Raw genomic sequence first — 12796 nt, forward strand, 5'->3', positions numbered from 1 at the left:
GCGGCTGCACAGATGGAGCCTCATCACCCCCCACCCCCAGCCCTAAACTCACGGAGGATGGGTGCCCACCCCCCACATCACACCTCTCCCCAGGGCCACCTCCAGCGGTGGGCATGTCACAGACCACGCAGGTAGGAAAATCAGGTCCTCAGCCTTCCGAGCCCCAAGCAGGGGTCAAAATTCCCAGACTTCCCAGCAGAGCCCTCGCTGCAGCCCGAGCAAGGGGGCTTCCACACCCACAGCGCAGGTGTCACAGGCACCACCGTGAGCCCAGAGTCTTCATCCTGAATGCACGGAGCCCCCCTGGATGATTTCTACACTTCCTCCAAACCCGCGGCTGAGGAAAACAGAGCTTGGCCCGACTGCTGGGAGCAGGGTTTTGGGAAGACTGGAAAACAAACCCGGGGCAGGATTCTCAGGCTGAAAAGAGGTGCTCAGGGTGAGGAATCCTGCCTGGCCAGTGAGAGCTACCTCCATCCCGCCCTCCTCACACCCTCCCTGGCACCAAGTGCTATTCGATTCCCACTCCTGACCACCTAACTGGGGGCGAAAGCCCCGACGGCCAGGGCCCAGGCCCACCATCTGGAGCGTGGGATCCTCACCGAAGGCCAGGCCGAGCGCGGAGAGGGGGGGCGCGCCGTCCTCGCGGGGCCCCTCCCGCGCACCTGCGCGCCCCGCGGGTGGTGGGTAAACACTGCGCTTGTTGACGCGCTCGCCCGGAGCGCTCTCCCCAGCGCCGCCCGCAGTCCGCCGCCGCTCTCGGCCGCCCACTCGCTCCCCGCGGCCCCCCAACGCGGGCGCACGACGCCCCCCACCCCCCGAGGGCCCCAGACAGGCTAAGGGCCGGACGCTGAGCACCAAGCGCTCCGGGGGCCGGGCCCAGGCGCTGCCCCGAGCCTCTCGAGACCAGCCCCGGACTCCAGGCCAGGCGGGCAGCGGGCACGGCGGGAGGGAACGCGGCTCGGGCCCTGCGCGCGGCCCGCAGCCCCCAGGCTCGTCCCCACTCCGCGCGCAACAGCTCCCCGGACCCACCCGCCGCTCCAGGGCCGCCCCACGCGCCCCCGCGGTCCCTGCCACCGAGCCGAACGCACGGCCCGGCGCTCGCAGACCGGGCCCCGAAAGGGGGGCCGCCCCCGGGGCGCCAGACTCACCCGGGGTCCGGCTGGCCTCCGGCACGCTCCCTGGCTGCCCTCTGGCGGCGGCCGCGGGAACCCGGCGCTCGACCCGCCCTGCCCCACCACGCCCGGCCCAGGACCTGAGGCCTCTGGCGGAGGACCGGCCTGAGGTCACCCTGTAGGCCAGGGCCCCTCTGGGTGACTGTCCTCGCCGCCAAACCAGTCTCAACGGCCCCTTCTTGTTTCTGGGTAACGAACATCACTGTCTGTTCCCTAAGCAGCTCCAAGTCCCCAACCCCCCAAATGAGCCATTCTAACCGCCCAAGGTACAAAAGCAGGGCAGGTATGACTTCTGGGGCCTGAAACAGCACCTGGCACCTCCTGCAGCTCAACGTGTATTTGTTGAATGAATGAACGCTCCACTGACAGACACCGGACAAGCTGTGGCAACTTGGCTCAGTCACTAAAGGAAACGGCCACAAAAAAGACCCATCAGCCCTGTGTCTTGGCTCCCCCGTTTCAAGAACGTCTGCCACGTTCTCCACTTCCACCCACTCGGAGCCGCGGTGCCTGGCTTGGTATGCAGGTGGGGTGGGAGCGCGAAGCTTGGAGGGGCAGTGCTAGAGCCCTGTTACCCTCCGTTCTCTATCAGGAAAACGATTCGACCCCAAACCTGTTTATGAACTGATTTCCTGAGATAACTCCAGGATCAGGTGCTGAGTGATGACCACATCTGGAAGTCCTGGTCTCCAGACTCACACAGCAGCCTCCACCGGTACCTGGGTCAGACCTCCGTTTGGGTTCTGGATCTTGCCCATGGGAGAGATGACCTTGGGTAAGTGAGCACATCTCTCTAAGCTGCCACTGTCCAGTAAACTTCCTGCCATTATGGAAATGTCATACTGCCATGCTGTCCCCTGGCCACCGGTCACGTGGGATGAACTTTTAGATTTAATTTTACTTCGTTTAAATTTTCCTTCGCCAGTGTAGCTAGTGGCTAAGCCTCAGTTTCTTTATGTGCAAAAGGGACGTGATAGTCCCGCTGGGAGGACTGAATGAGATCAGGTAGGAGAAGCCCCCGATTCTAGGCCTGGCTCACTGGAGGGGCTCAGTCGGGTCATTACATCATCTTCACCACCATCATCACCTCACTCAGCCTGAAACCTCAAGGCTGTAGGGATTCTGCAGGCTCTAGGCCGCCTACCTGCCCCACAGCCGCCCCTGCAGGCAGGAGCCGCTCACATCGCCGCTTGCACAGCCCGTGACGCAGCGCTCACCACCTCTGGGGGGACCTAGCCTCTCTTTGGACTGCTGACCATGGGAGAAAGATTTCTACACTGTCCTGAAGTGGCCTCCCTGTAGCACCTCTTCCTGGCTGAAGTTGTAGCTCTTTGGGGCTCAGAAAAAGTGAACCCCGCTAGTCTTCATCCCTTCAGTATCAAAGCTTTCAGCAAAGCACTGCTTGTCCTCTGCTCTGTGGAGGCTCTGACTAGACGGGATTCGCACTCATTTCCCCAGGCCTCACCACATTGTCCCAGTGACAGTAACAAAACAGCATTTGTCTGGCCCTGCCCCATGCCCCGGGGATGACTCACAGGGGGGAGCAGACACAGCCTCCCAGCTCGCTTAAAAAGCCATTTCCTGCTCTCCTGGCCCAGTGTTTATTCCCTTGGCCCCGCGCGAGGCAGTACACTGGTCCCGGCCCATTCCTGCCCATTCCTCCCCCGACGCCCTCCACCATAACCTCCTCCTCCTCCTGGTGTTGGGTCCGTCATGCTCACTGCAGAGGGACACACGCTTCCACACATGCGCACACGCCAACACACACAGGTACCTACCGCCCTCAAGCAGTCACGAGCTGCTGCACAGCCTCTCACTCCAATGTCATGGCTGGAGTCTGCTGCTGAGGCCCTTTCTTTTGACCAACTCCTCTCCCCACAGCTTGGGGAAGAGCACCCTACCTGCACCACCTCCGCAGCCAGATTCAGAGTGGCCTCCTCTCCTCTCTTTTTGCGACTTGGTCCAAATAAGCTCACGTCTCCTCTTTCTTCAGGTGGATTTACGGGATGACGGAACAACAGAAACAGAAAACCCCTTCAAGAAATCAAGGGTGCCTATGAGAGGGGCATCTCGCTCCCCAGAAGGATGCTGGCTGAGCTGGTGACTCTGTAGCTCCAGGAGCAGAGAATGGTGAGAGAAGAAGTTTAGGGGAGTTGACTCTGCCTCCTGGACTTTGGGGGCCGACATGAACCTAGAAGAGGGTCTCTCAACCATAGCTCTATTGACATTTGGGCCAGTTAATCCTATGCTGTTGGCCGGGGGTGCTGTCCTGTGCCTCCTTAGCCACCCACTCCCAGGTCATGACAAACAAAAATGCCTCCAGACCTTGTCAGTTATCCCCGGGTGGGGGGGTCCACCCTCGTATCTTCCACCCCCCCATCATTGAGAACCACTGACCCAGAGCCTAGTGTATCTTTTTAGCCTCGAGAATTATGGAGGGGAGGGCAGGAAACTGCTCTGTGTTTGCAGTAGTGGGACAAACAGGATAGGGTACGTAGGCCTGCATTTCCACTATTAGGCCAGGGGAGAGGCCAAGAGGAAACTGTGGAAGAGAGCTGTGTTTGGTCTTGAAGACGTTCCTGTCCGAGAAAGTGGCTGGTGGGACAAGGGAACCGTAGCTGTCGGGGGCTGCAGGATGTTGCTTGGGAGGCAGGTGCTTAGAGGGGAGCAAGAGAGTGCATCACATAGGGGCTCCTGGAGAAACCCTCAAACGCCCTAATCCGGAGGAGATCAAAGCAGGAAAAAGACAGGGAGAGAAGAGAGCTCTCCTCCTTCCTCCCTTGAGAAAAACAAGGCTATTTCCTGGATTGACATCATCAAGTTGAATTTGTTCAACAAATTCGTTACACGATCAAATAAGAATATTTTTACCCAAACTTCTGCTTCGTTCAAGATGGAGTAACAGGGACCAGAGTTAGCTTCAGGCCTGAAACCACTAAAATGTCAGACAAAACATATGAAACAACAATACTCAAGACATTGGACATCAGGCAACAAAGCGAAGTGATCTCTGGGAGAGAGGAAACAGCAAGGTAAAGGCTGCACTGCTCAACGTACTGCCTGGAGAGTTTCCAGACCATGGTTCAGAGAAGGAGAAATCTACCTGAACGGGAGAGACAGAGCTGGATTCTGGGGAAATGAAACCAGTTCGAATTCTCAGGCCAGAGGACTAGAGAGGAGAGAGATACACAGAGAGAGAGAAATCTAGAGATCTGCACAAGTTCCCCCTCAAGTATTCAATGAGTACCGCTCAGCACATGTGTGTGAGAAAATTATGCGAGGCTGGGGGATGAACCACCCGAAAGGATTAGTGGGAACAGTGCCTGGTGCTCACACAAAGCTGGAATAAGGCCTGTTCCCAAGAGCCAAAGTGGAAAACATCTCAGGGGCCACGAGTTAGAATACTAAGAAAGGTCTTGCTTTGAGGCTAGAGAAAAATTAACCTTAGACTAAATCCAGAAATCCAGTTCTGGTCCCACTTAAGAAAGCTTACATTCAAGATTGGAAAGGATAAAACTCTTTCCAAGTAACTTAACTGCCACAATCAAGTTCAAGAATGTTTACAGGAATTCAGAAATATAACAAGGTAAAATTCACAGTGTCTGGCATCCAACAAAAAGTTACCAGAACACAAGAAAGAAGGAAATCACAACTCATACAGAGGAACAAACTCAATTAATTGAAACTGACTCAGACATGACACAGATGATAGAATCAGTAGGCAAAGGCACCGAAACAGTTATATGTTCCAGAAGCTAGAGGAAGGCTTGAATATATTAGGTACAGATATGGAAGGTTTTTTTTTTTTAAAAAAAAAAGACCCAAATTGAACTTCTGGACGTGAAAACTACAATGTCTGAGATGAAAAATACACTGAATAGGATTAATGGCAGATTAGACATTGCAGAAGAAAAGATGGGTCGCTCCCCTACAAAACCCTCAGTGAAGTCTACTTAACTTGCTGACATTTTTGTGTGAGTTGATTTTGGTGAACAACTCAAGGAAAGTGTTGAGATTTTTAAAGAAAGTGTCCTTGCACAACAGCAAGGACAGGGCCCAAGGCAGGGAGCCTTAAGAGAGTAAGTGCTTCACATCAGGGATGGGTCCTGCTTTGATTTCAAAGCAGGCTTGGAGGAGCCCCAGCTGACATCCTAGTTATTAAGAGTTCTTTCCCAAATTTTCTTTGGTTGCTTTGGCAAATTCCGCCCCCGCCCCTGTGCTGCCAAAAGGGCCCAGTGTTCCTGCAACCACAGCAGGTGTGTGACTTGGAGGAGCATTGAAATCTGCTACGTGAGGAAGATGGGTAAAATACTGGGTCTTCAAGAACCTCATAGTTCAATTGGGAAAACAGAAACATAAAGAAATCATCTCTGGGACTTCCCTGGTGGCGCAGTGGTTAAGAATCTGCCTGCCAATGCAGGGGACACGGGTTTGAGCCCTGGTCCAGGGAGATCCCACATGCCGCAGAGCAACTAAGCCCGTGCAGCACAACTACTGAGCCTGTGCTCTGCAGCCCGCGAGCCACAACTACTGAGCCTGCGTGCCGCAACTACTGAAGCCTGCACGCCTAGAGCCCGTGCTCCACAACAAGAGAAGCCACTGCAGTGAGAAGCCTGTGCACCACAACGAAGAGTAGCCCCCACTCGCTGCAACTAGAGAAAGCCTGTGCGCAGCAGTGAAGACCCAACGCAGCCAAAAATAAATAAATAAATTTTAAAAAAATCATCTCTGGACAATGGCGTGCAGGCTGTAACATGCTGCCTATTGTGTGCTGATCTCATGGTAGACAGGTGCCATGGAAGTAGGACATTGTTTATCTCCATTTTACTGCTATGATAGTTGAGACATAAACACCTTAAGGAATGTTCCCAAGGTCATACAGCAGGTAGTAGCAGGGCCATTATGCCAGCTTACCCCTGTGGCTACATAAGACACAAAAGAAACACAGAGGAGTGAACTACAGTGTGGCAGGGCTCAGGTCCGGCTTTTCAGAGGAAACCCTTGTTCAGCCTCCCAAAGGATTAGGAGTTTGCCAGGTGGGCCAGATAGGGAAGGACATTGCAGGTAGAAGGAACAGCAGGTGCAAAGGCACAGAGAAGGCAAGAAAGGGGATGTTGAAAGGTTGGGAGTGGTGAATAGTGAGGGAGAGCAGAAAATGAGCCCAGAGTGGTAGGTGGGGACCAGTGGGAGAAGGGTCCCGGGCCCCTGGCCAAGGATGTGGATTACAGCTGGCCAATCATTTCCAGCCTCATATCCTTGAATTCTGAGGCACCATCAAGAAGTACAGAGAATCAGCAATCTATCTGTGTGTGTGTGTAAAGAAGACATGCCTCTTTTCTATTGAGTCTAAGAGACAAAGGTAAATAGATATTGGCTTACACAGATTCACTCCCACAGATGGGACTGCTTGCTAATGGAAGACTTTATGAATAAAATACATCCTCATTATAGAGTTTTATATATTTCCAAGTGCCACTGATTGATGTAATAATCTGTGGCATAGGCATTCATGTCCTCAGGTTATAGACGTGCTCATTTATGTGCCCAGAGACACACTGGCACAAATTAGTGATTAAATCTCAAACTCTCCTCTTACTTCAAGGCATGTGGTGTTCTTTTGGTCCCGTAAACCACAGCCCTTCTGTATGTCTCCGATGACACTTTCAGAAGATTGGGGACGGGGAGCAGGCAGTGTGGACATGTTAGGTGGCAGGACACGCCTGCAATGAGAAGCCTGTGCATCGCAACGAAGTGGGTGCCAGAGCCCGAGGGGTTCTGGGTGTCTGTAGTGATCCAGGACCACATTGGCTGGCACCCTCTGGCCACCTAATCCGGTGGAAGACCCGGAAACCCTCACTCTTGGCTTCCCAAACTACAGGGATGACGTCATTGACTTCCACCTTCCATTTGACAAAGGCTCTTTCCTTGACCAAACTTCCATCAGGTACCTCTGAGCCCACTTCTCAACTAGGCCTCAGCCTTGGCCTGTGAGAACTGCAACTCCCAACACAAATGATTTTGTCCACGCTCCCACACACAGAGACTTGAAAAAAAAAAAAAAATCTAGCCTGGCTTCTAGCAGTCTAAGGCCACGGTGTCCCTGCAGTGACCCAGTCCCTCCCTCCCTCTTGAGTTTCTGTCTGAGAAACCTCGACTGCCAAGGGAATTTACCATTTGTTCCAGCCGACGCCTGCTGACAGGCTCCTGGCCTCCATTTCCTTAGAGCATTTATTTTGGAAACTTATTGTTGTAAATCCTTTCTCTGTGCCTTTGAGATGTATGTATACCTCCTGGAACCCAGGAGTGTCTTTCTCGTGGACCTGGGAGCTATTCCTCTGAAATATAACCATGAGGGACGACGGGGCCCCTGTGTCTCAATCTCTTTAGGCAGGTATCTTGGTTGAGTGATTAGGCCAGACTAAGATGGCCTAATCATACTGACACTGACCACTTACTTGCTTTTTGTAATTTTTCACTGTCTTGACTATGCTTGATGCCTCACTCACTCCCCTTCCCTACTCCCTTACTCTCCCTTTAAAGGCCAAGTGCCTTCTACATAGATCGGAACCAAACTCGGTTCTATTCTAAAGAAGTCTCTTTCCCCCGCTGCAGTAGTACCGAATAAAATCTGTCTTTACCGCCATTAACTATTATCCAGCTTTGTTTTCCTTTAACACTTTCTAGAAATGTTCCTGGTGAGTCGGAGCCTTGGGGCTCCCTCATCACCTCGGAACCAACAGGCGTCCAGGACTCGGAGTTAAACAGCAGCCCACAAAGGCAAACATGGGGGCAGCGATTGAGATCTTTGAGTTCCGGAAACAGACTGGGTGCCAAGATGTAGAACAATCAACGAACGTTCTGAAGGAAACTAAAGCCCCAAGAGAGGCTCCAGCATCCTCATCAGCGTAGCGCTTAACTACAGACGGCGTGGGGAAGGGGCTGTACAAACAGAACTGCCTGTGTAGGTCCCAGCTCCCTGGGGTTTGTCATATGAAGAGGCAGGCAGAGCAGCCCAGACGTGAGGAACAGACCATCACATCTGAAAAGCACCCAGACCCTGTGTAAAGAGGCATATTTGGGGGTGACATATCCTTCTACCCTTCAGGATGGAGGCGGGACATCTAGAGCAAGAGTGCTCAGGGGGAGGGAACAGGAAGTCAGAGACCTGGGCTGAGACGTGGACATGTAGGAGAAACAGCTAGGCGGTCAGTGGGTCAGTGTGGCTGGAGGGGAGTGAGGAGAGGGTAGCAGGTGTTAGCAACCCCTTCACACTGCTCTACTTCTTCTCCAAGGACACTCTCTTTGCCTTTGTCCCAAATCAGCCTAAACCAGCCTGCCTCATTCTGTTTTAGAAACTCCCAAGTAGGCTGCCATATGGCTATAATGCGATTTACTTAATAGGTTGTAGGATTTTTCTTTTCCTTTTTTTTTAAGGTACCATGAGGTACGAAGCGAAAATCAGGAAGCAGTTGGAGTGGCTTATGAAAGGAGGAAAAATAAAGAGCAAGCCTGCTCTCAACAGTTGCAAAGCCCTGTTGGGGCAAAAGTAGATGGAGGCCCACATACCATATGTCTAAATATTAAAAGTGGTAAAATAAATTGACATACTGTTAAATAAAATAAATACTATCTTTCTACCTTGACAACTAGACCTTCATACCGGTCTGGAAGGCCAGATTTAAATTTAGAATTTCTGGCTCTTTGGGGCTCTGCACGCAGCCCACGGCCTGCCCCCTTCTCTTCCGACACCCAGCTCCATCCTGCACTGAGAAGGCCCTTGAATACACAGGTCTGGACACCTCAGCCTGCCTATTGAGTTTCCACCTATGCTGCCCTTGGCCTAGGGCTACTCAGGAGGATGGACTCAGGAGTGAGGCCCAGATACACCCTACAAGCAGGCAGGGGTCATTTGGGCAAGAAAGTCCAAGGTGCCAGGTACTCAGACTGTGGGCCACAAGTTGGAGGAGGAATGTGAGGTGCTGGGTGGGAAGGATCCCTTGATGCCACAGACTTCCTGTCCCTTAGGGAAGGATAGTCGTGGGGGGAGAGTCAGAGCAGTGTCCTGTGAAGCGCAAGGCCCAGGGTAGGGACCCCACTTGCCCAAGTCTAAGGCTGGTGCTGCTAAAGAGTGGACACTGCCTGTCTACCTTGGGGAAGGAGCTGACAGCATGGAGAAAGTAGGCCGGAAAGAGCAAAGAGCTGGAACCAGCAGCCCAGCCAGCTGGGACCAAGGCTGAGCAGGCCTCAGGGAGGGACAAAGCCGCAAGCCCCACCCAAGCATGCCTACGTCAGCACTGGCCAAAGGGGACAACCTGAGCCTTGCAGAGAAGGAAACCTCAGCTCCTACCGGCTCATAACTATCACAGCCACTGAAACCACAAAGAGAAGTACAAACAAGGAAGCTGAAACAAACAATGAAAACACTATCATCTCTCCTGTTGGGCAGTGAACACCTTTGTAAAGTCAACTGTTTTCCTGCAAGATGCTAATGTGTAAAACTGGGAAGGTAGGGCTTCCCTGGTGGCGCAGTGGTTGAGAGTCCGCCTGTCGGTGCAGGGGACACAGGTTCGTGCCCCGGTCTGGGAGGATCCCACGTGCCGCGGAGCGGCTGGGCCCGTGAGCCATGGCCGCTGGGCCTGCGCGTCCGGAGCCTGTGCTCCGCAACGGGAGAGGCCGCAACAGTGAGAGGCCCGCGTACCGCAAAAAATAAAAAAAAAATTTAAAACAAAAACAAAAAAAACTGGGAAGGTGGACTCCAGGCCCAGCTGGGAGGCTCATTAGCACTGAGAGGTGAGCAAGTCACTCTGCATCTCTCTGTTTCCTCATCTATCAAACAGGTATATACTCGCCCTCTCTCTCCCTACTTGCAAGGGATTTTTGTGATTATTCCAAAAAATGTATTCCTTTGCTGGATGTGAATTTTGTCTCTCGAGCTGATTGGCTGGTTCAACATAACCTCGATGCAACCTTCACAAAAATCGGGAAGAGAAGTGGCCTAGCTGCCTCCTACCAGATAAGCATCGAGGCAAAGAGGACCAGCTGAGAGGGAAGACAGGCCAGCCTTTCTCGGAAAAGGAGGGCAGCCGGTCTTTGTAAGCACCCGTCTGCGAGCACCAGGGTCAGCAGGGCAGGGTATCTGGCAAGCCAACCCCAGACATCTCGATTAGCAGGTGGTCACCTGCACAAAGGACCTCTGTGATTTACATCTCACTCAGCTCCTGGGGACAAAAGCAGACGGTCAAGGGGCAGATCACAAGCACTCGCTGTGTGCAGAGCTGTAGGGGATGCTTCAGGGAGCTGGACAGCAAGTGAGAGACGGAGGAAAATAGAAGAACAGAAAAGTCTTCTACGGAGCAATGTGTTCGCTCACGCCTGTGTGTGGATCAGTACTGATGACGATCCTCGCTGAGTACTAGGAGTGCCGAAATGCATAGACCTGATGCCATTCCCAGCAAAATCCCGGCCGGCTATTTTGAAGAGACAGACAAGATGATTTGAAAATGTATATGGAAAAGCAAAGGCTCTAGAGGAGTCAAAACAATCTTCAGAAAGAACGAAGTTGGAGGATTTAACATTATTTAATATCAAGACTTACTATAAAGCTGCAATCACCAGGGCGCTGTAGTACTGCTGTAAGGAAAGACAAATAGATCAACGGAACAGAACAGAGCCCAGAAGTAGTCACACATGAACAATTAGCTGATTTTCTACCAAAGTGCCAAGTCAAGTCAGTGGGAAAGGAACGTTGTGGTGCTCCAGCGACAAAGGACGACCCTGCCTGAAAAAGTGTCGGCGGTGTTACACCCCCTACCGGACTCTTACTCGCCCTCCCCACCATGTTGCGATGGTTACGAAATTCCTGAGCCCACCTGGGTGACGCCCACCTGGGCAATGGGACCTGTCCTAAATAAGGAAAGGCATCTGGACTGTCTCACTCCCACCCTATAGAAGAAAGGTATATGTGCCTCGACCAATCAGTAAACAAAATTTTCACCTCGGACCGTTCTTTCATTTTCTGGCTATAAAAACTGATCAATAGCACATGTTCAGGCTTGACGCTACCAGACTACTAGGAAGTCGGCCCATTGTTGTGGCAGCGACCCTTCCCTCTAATAAATTCTATCTTCTTTACATTCTGCCTTGTGCCTGGAAATTCTTTTCCAACCTGCATTCGGACCACGACAAATGTCTTTTCAATGAAAATTTCTAGAACAACTGGAAATCCATTTGGAAAAAAAATGAATCTCGATCCCTATCAGACTTTATTCACAAGATGAGTTTGAGATGGATGGTGGACCTAACCCAGAACCATAAAGCTTCTTGAAGAAAACAGAAGAGTACTTTTGTGATCTCAGAGTAGGGAAAGATTCCTTGGTCAGTATACAAAAAGAAAAAAACGTATAAAATGGCTTCATCAGAATAGAAAAATTCTGCTTACCATAAGACACCACTAAGAAAATGAATTGACAAGCTACAGACCTGGAAAAAAAAAATCTCTGCAGCAATATATGTGACAAAGGATTTATATCCAAGACATGTAAAGAGCTTTTACAAATCAACAATAAAAATATAAATATCCCAATGACAAAATGGGAGAAGACTTGAACAGACACTTTACAAACTATGTTACACAAATGGCCAATAAGTAGTTTAACAAGTGCTCAACGTCATTAGTCATCAGGGACACGGCACTTAAAACCACAGGGAAATACTTCATACACACTAGAATGGCTAACATCAAAGACTGATGTTTCAGCTATCTATTGCTCCATAACTTATCACCCCAAAACTTAGTAACTTAAACAGTTACAATCATTTTATTATTTCTCAGTTTCTTTGAGTCGGGGATTCAGGAAGGGCTTGGCTTGGTGGGGCTGGCTTGGGAGTCTCTCCCGCTGTTATAGTCGGACTATGGCTGGAGGTGGAAAAGTGGGGGCTGGAGCAGCTGGGGCATCTCTCTCTCTCTCCTTTTACATAGTCTGGGGGTCTCTCCATGTGGTCTAGCTTGGGCTTCCTCACAGCATGGTGGCCTCAGGGTACCCAGACATCAGATGTCTTAGCAGGAGGCTCAGGTCTCCAGGAGCAAGTCTTCGCCTAACAAGGTGGATGTGCCGTACCTTTTATGACCTGGCCTAAGAAGTCACACGGTGTCACTTTCACCATATTCTACTGGCTACATGTGGCCCCACCGAGCCACCCCGATTGAAGGGGAGGAGTTAGACTGTGTCTCTTGATGTGGGAGTGGCAAGATTCTAGAAGAGCCTGGGGAATAAAAGTTGTTACTGCAGCCATTTTGGGAAAATACAATCTGTGGCGGATTAACCTGGAAAGAAAAGCTGACAGATCATACCAGGCCTTGTAAGCCACACTAAAGTTCAGTCGTGTGATGGCCCACTCCCCACCACCCCCCCGGAGGGTTTTAAGCAAGAGAGTGAAATTGTTCATCATCTTAAAAAGTTCTGGGCTTCCCTGGTGGTGCAGTGGTTAAGAATCCATCTGCCAATGCCGGGGACACGGGTTCGAGCCCTGGCCTGGGAAGATCCCACATGCCGCCAAGCAACAAAGCCCGCGAGCCACAACTACCGAAGCCCGCGCGCCCTAGAGCTCGTGCTCCGCAACAA

The sequence above is a fragment of the Grampus griseus genome (assembly GCF_964374135.1).
Source record: "Grampus griseus genome assembly, chromosome: 20".
Taxonomy (NCBI): Eukaryota; Metazoa; Chordata; class Mammalia; order Artiodactyla; family Delphinidae; genus Grampus; species Grampus griseus.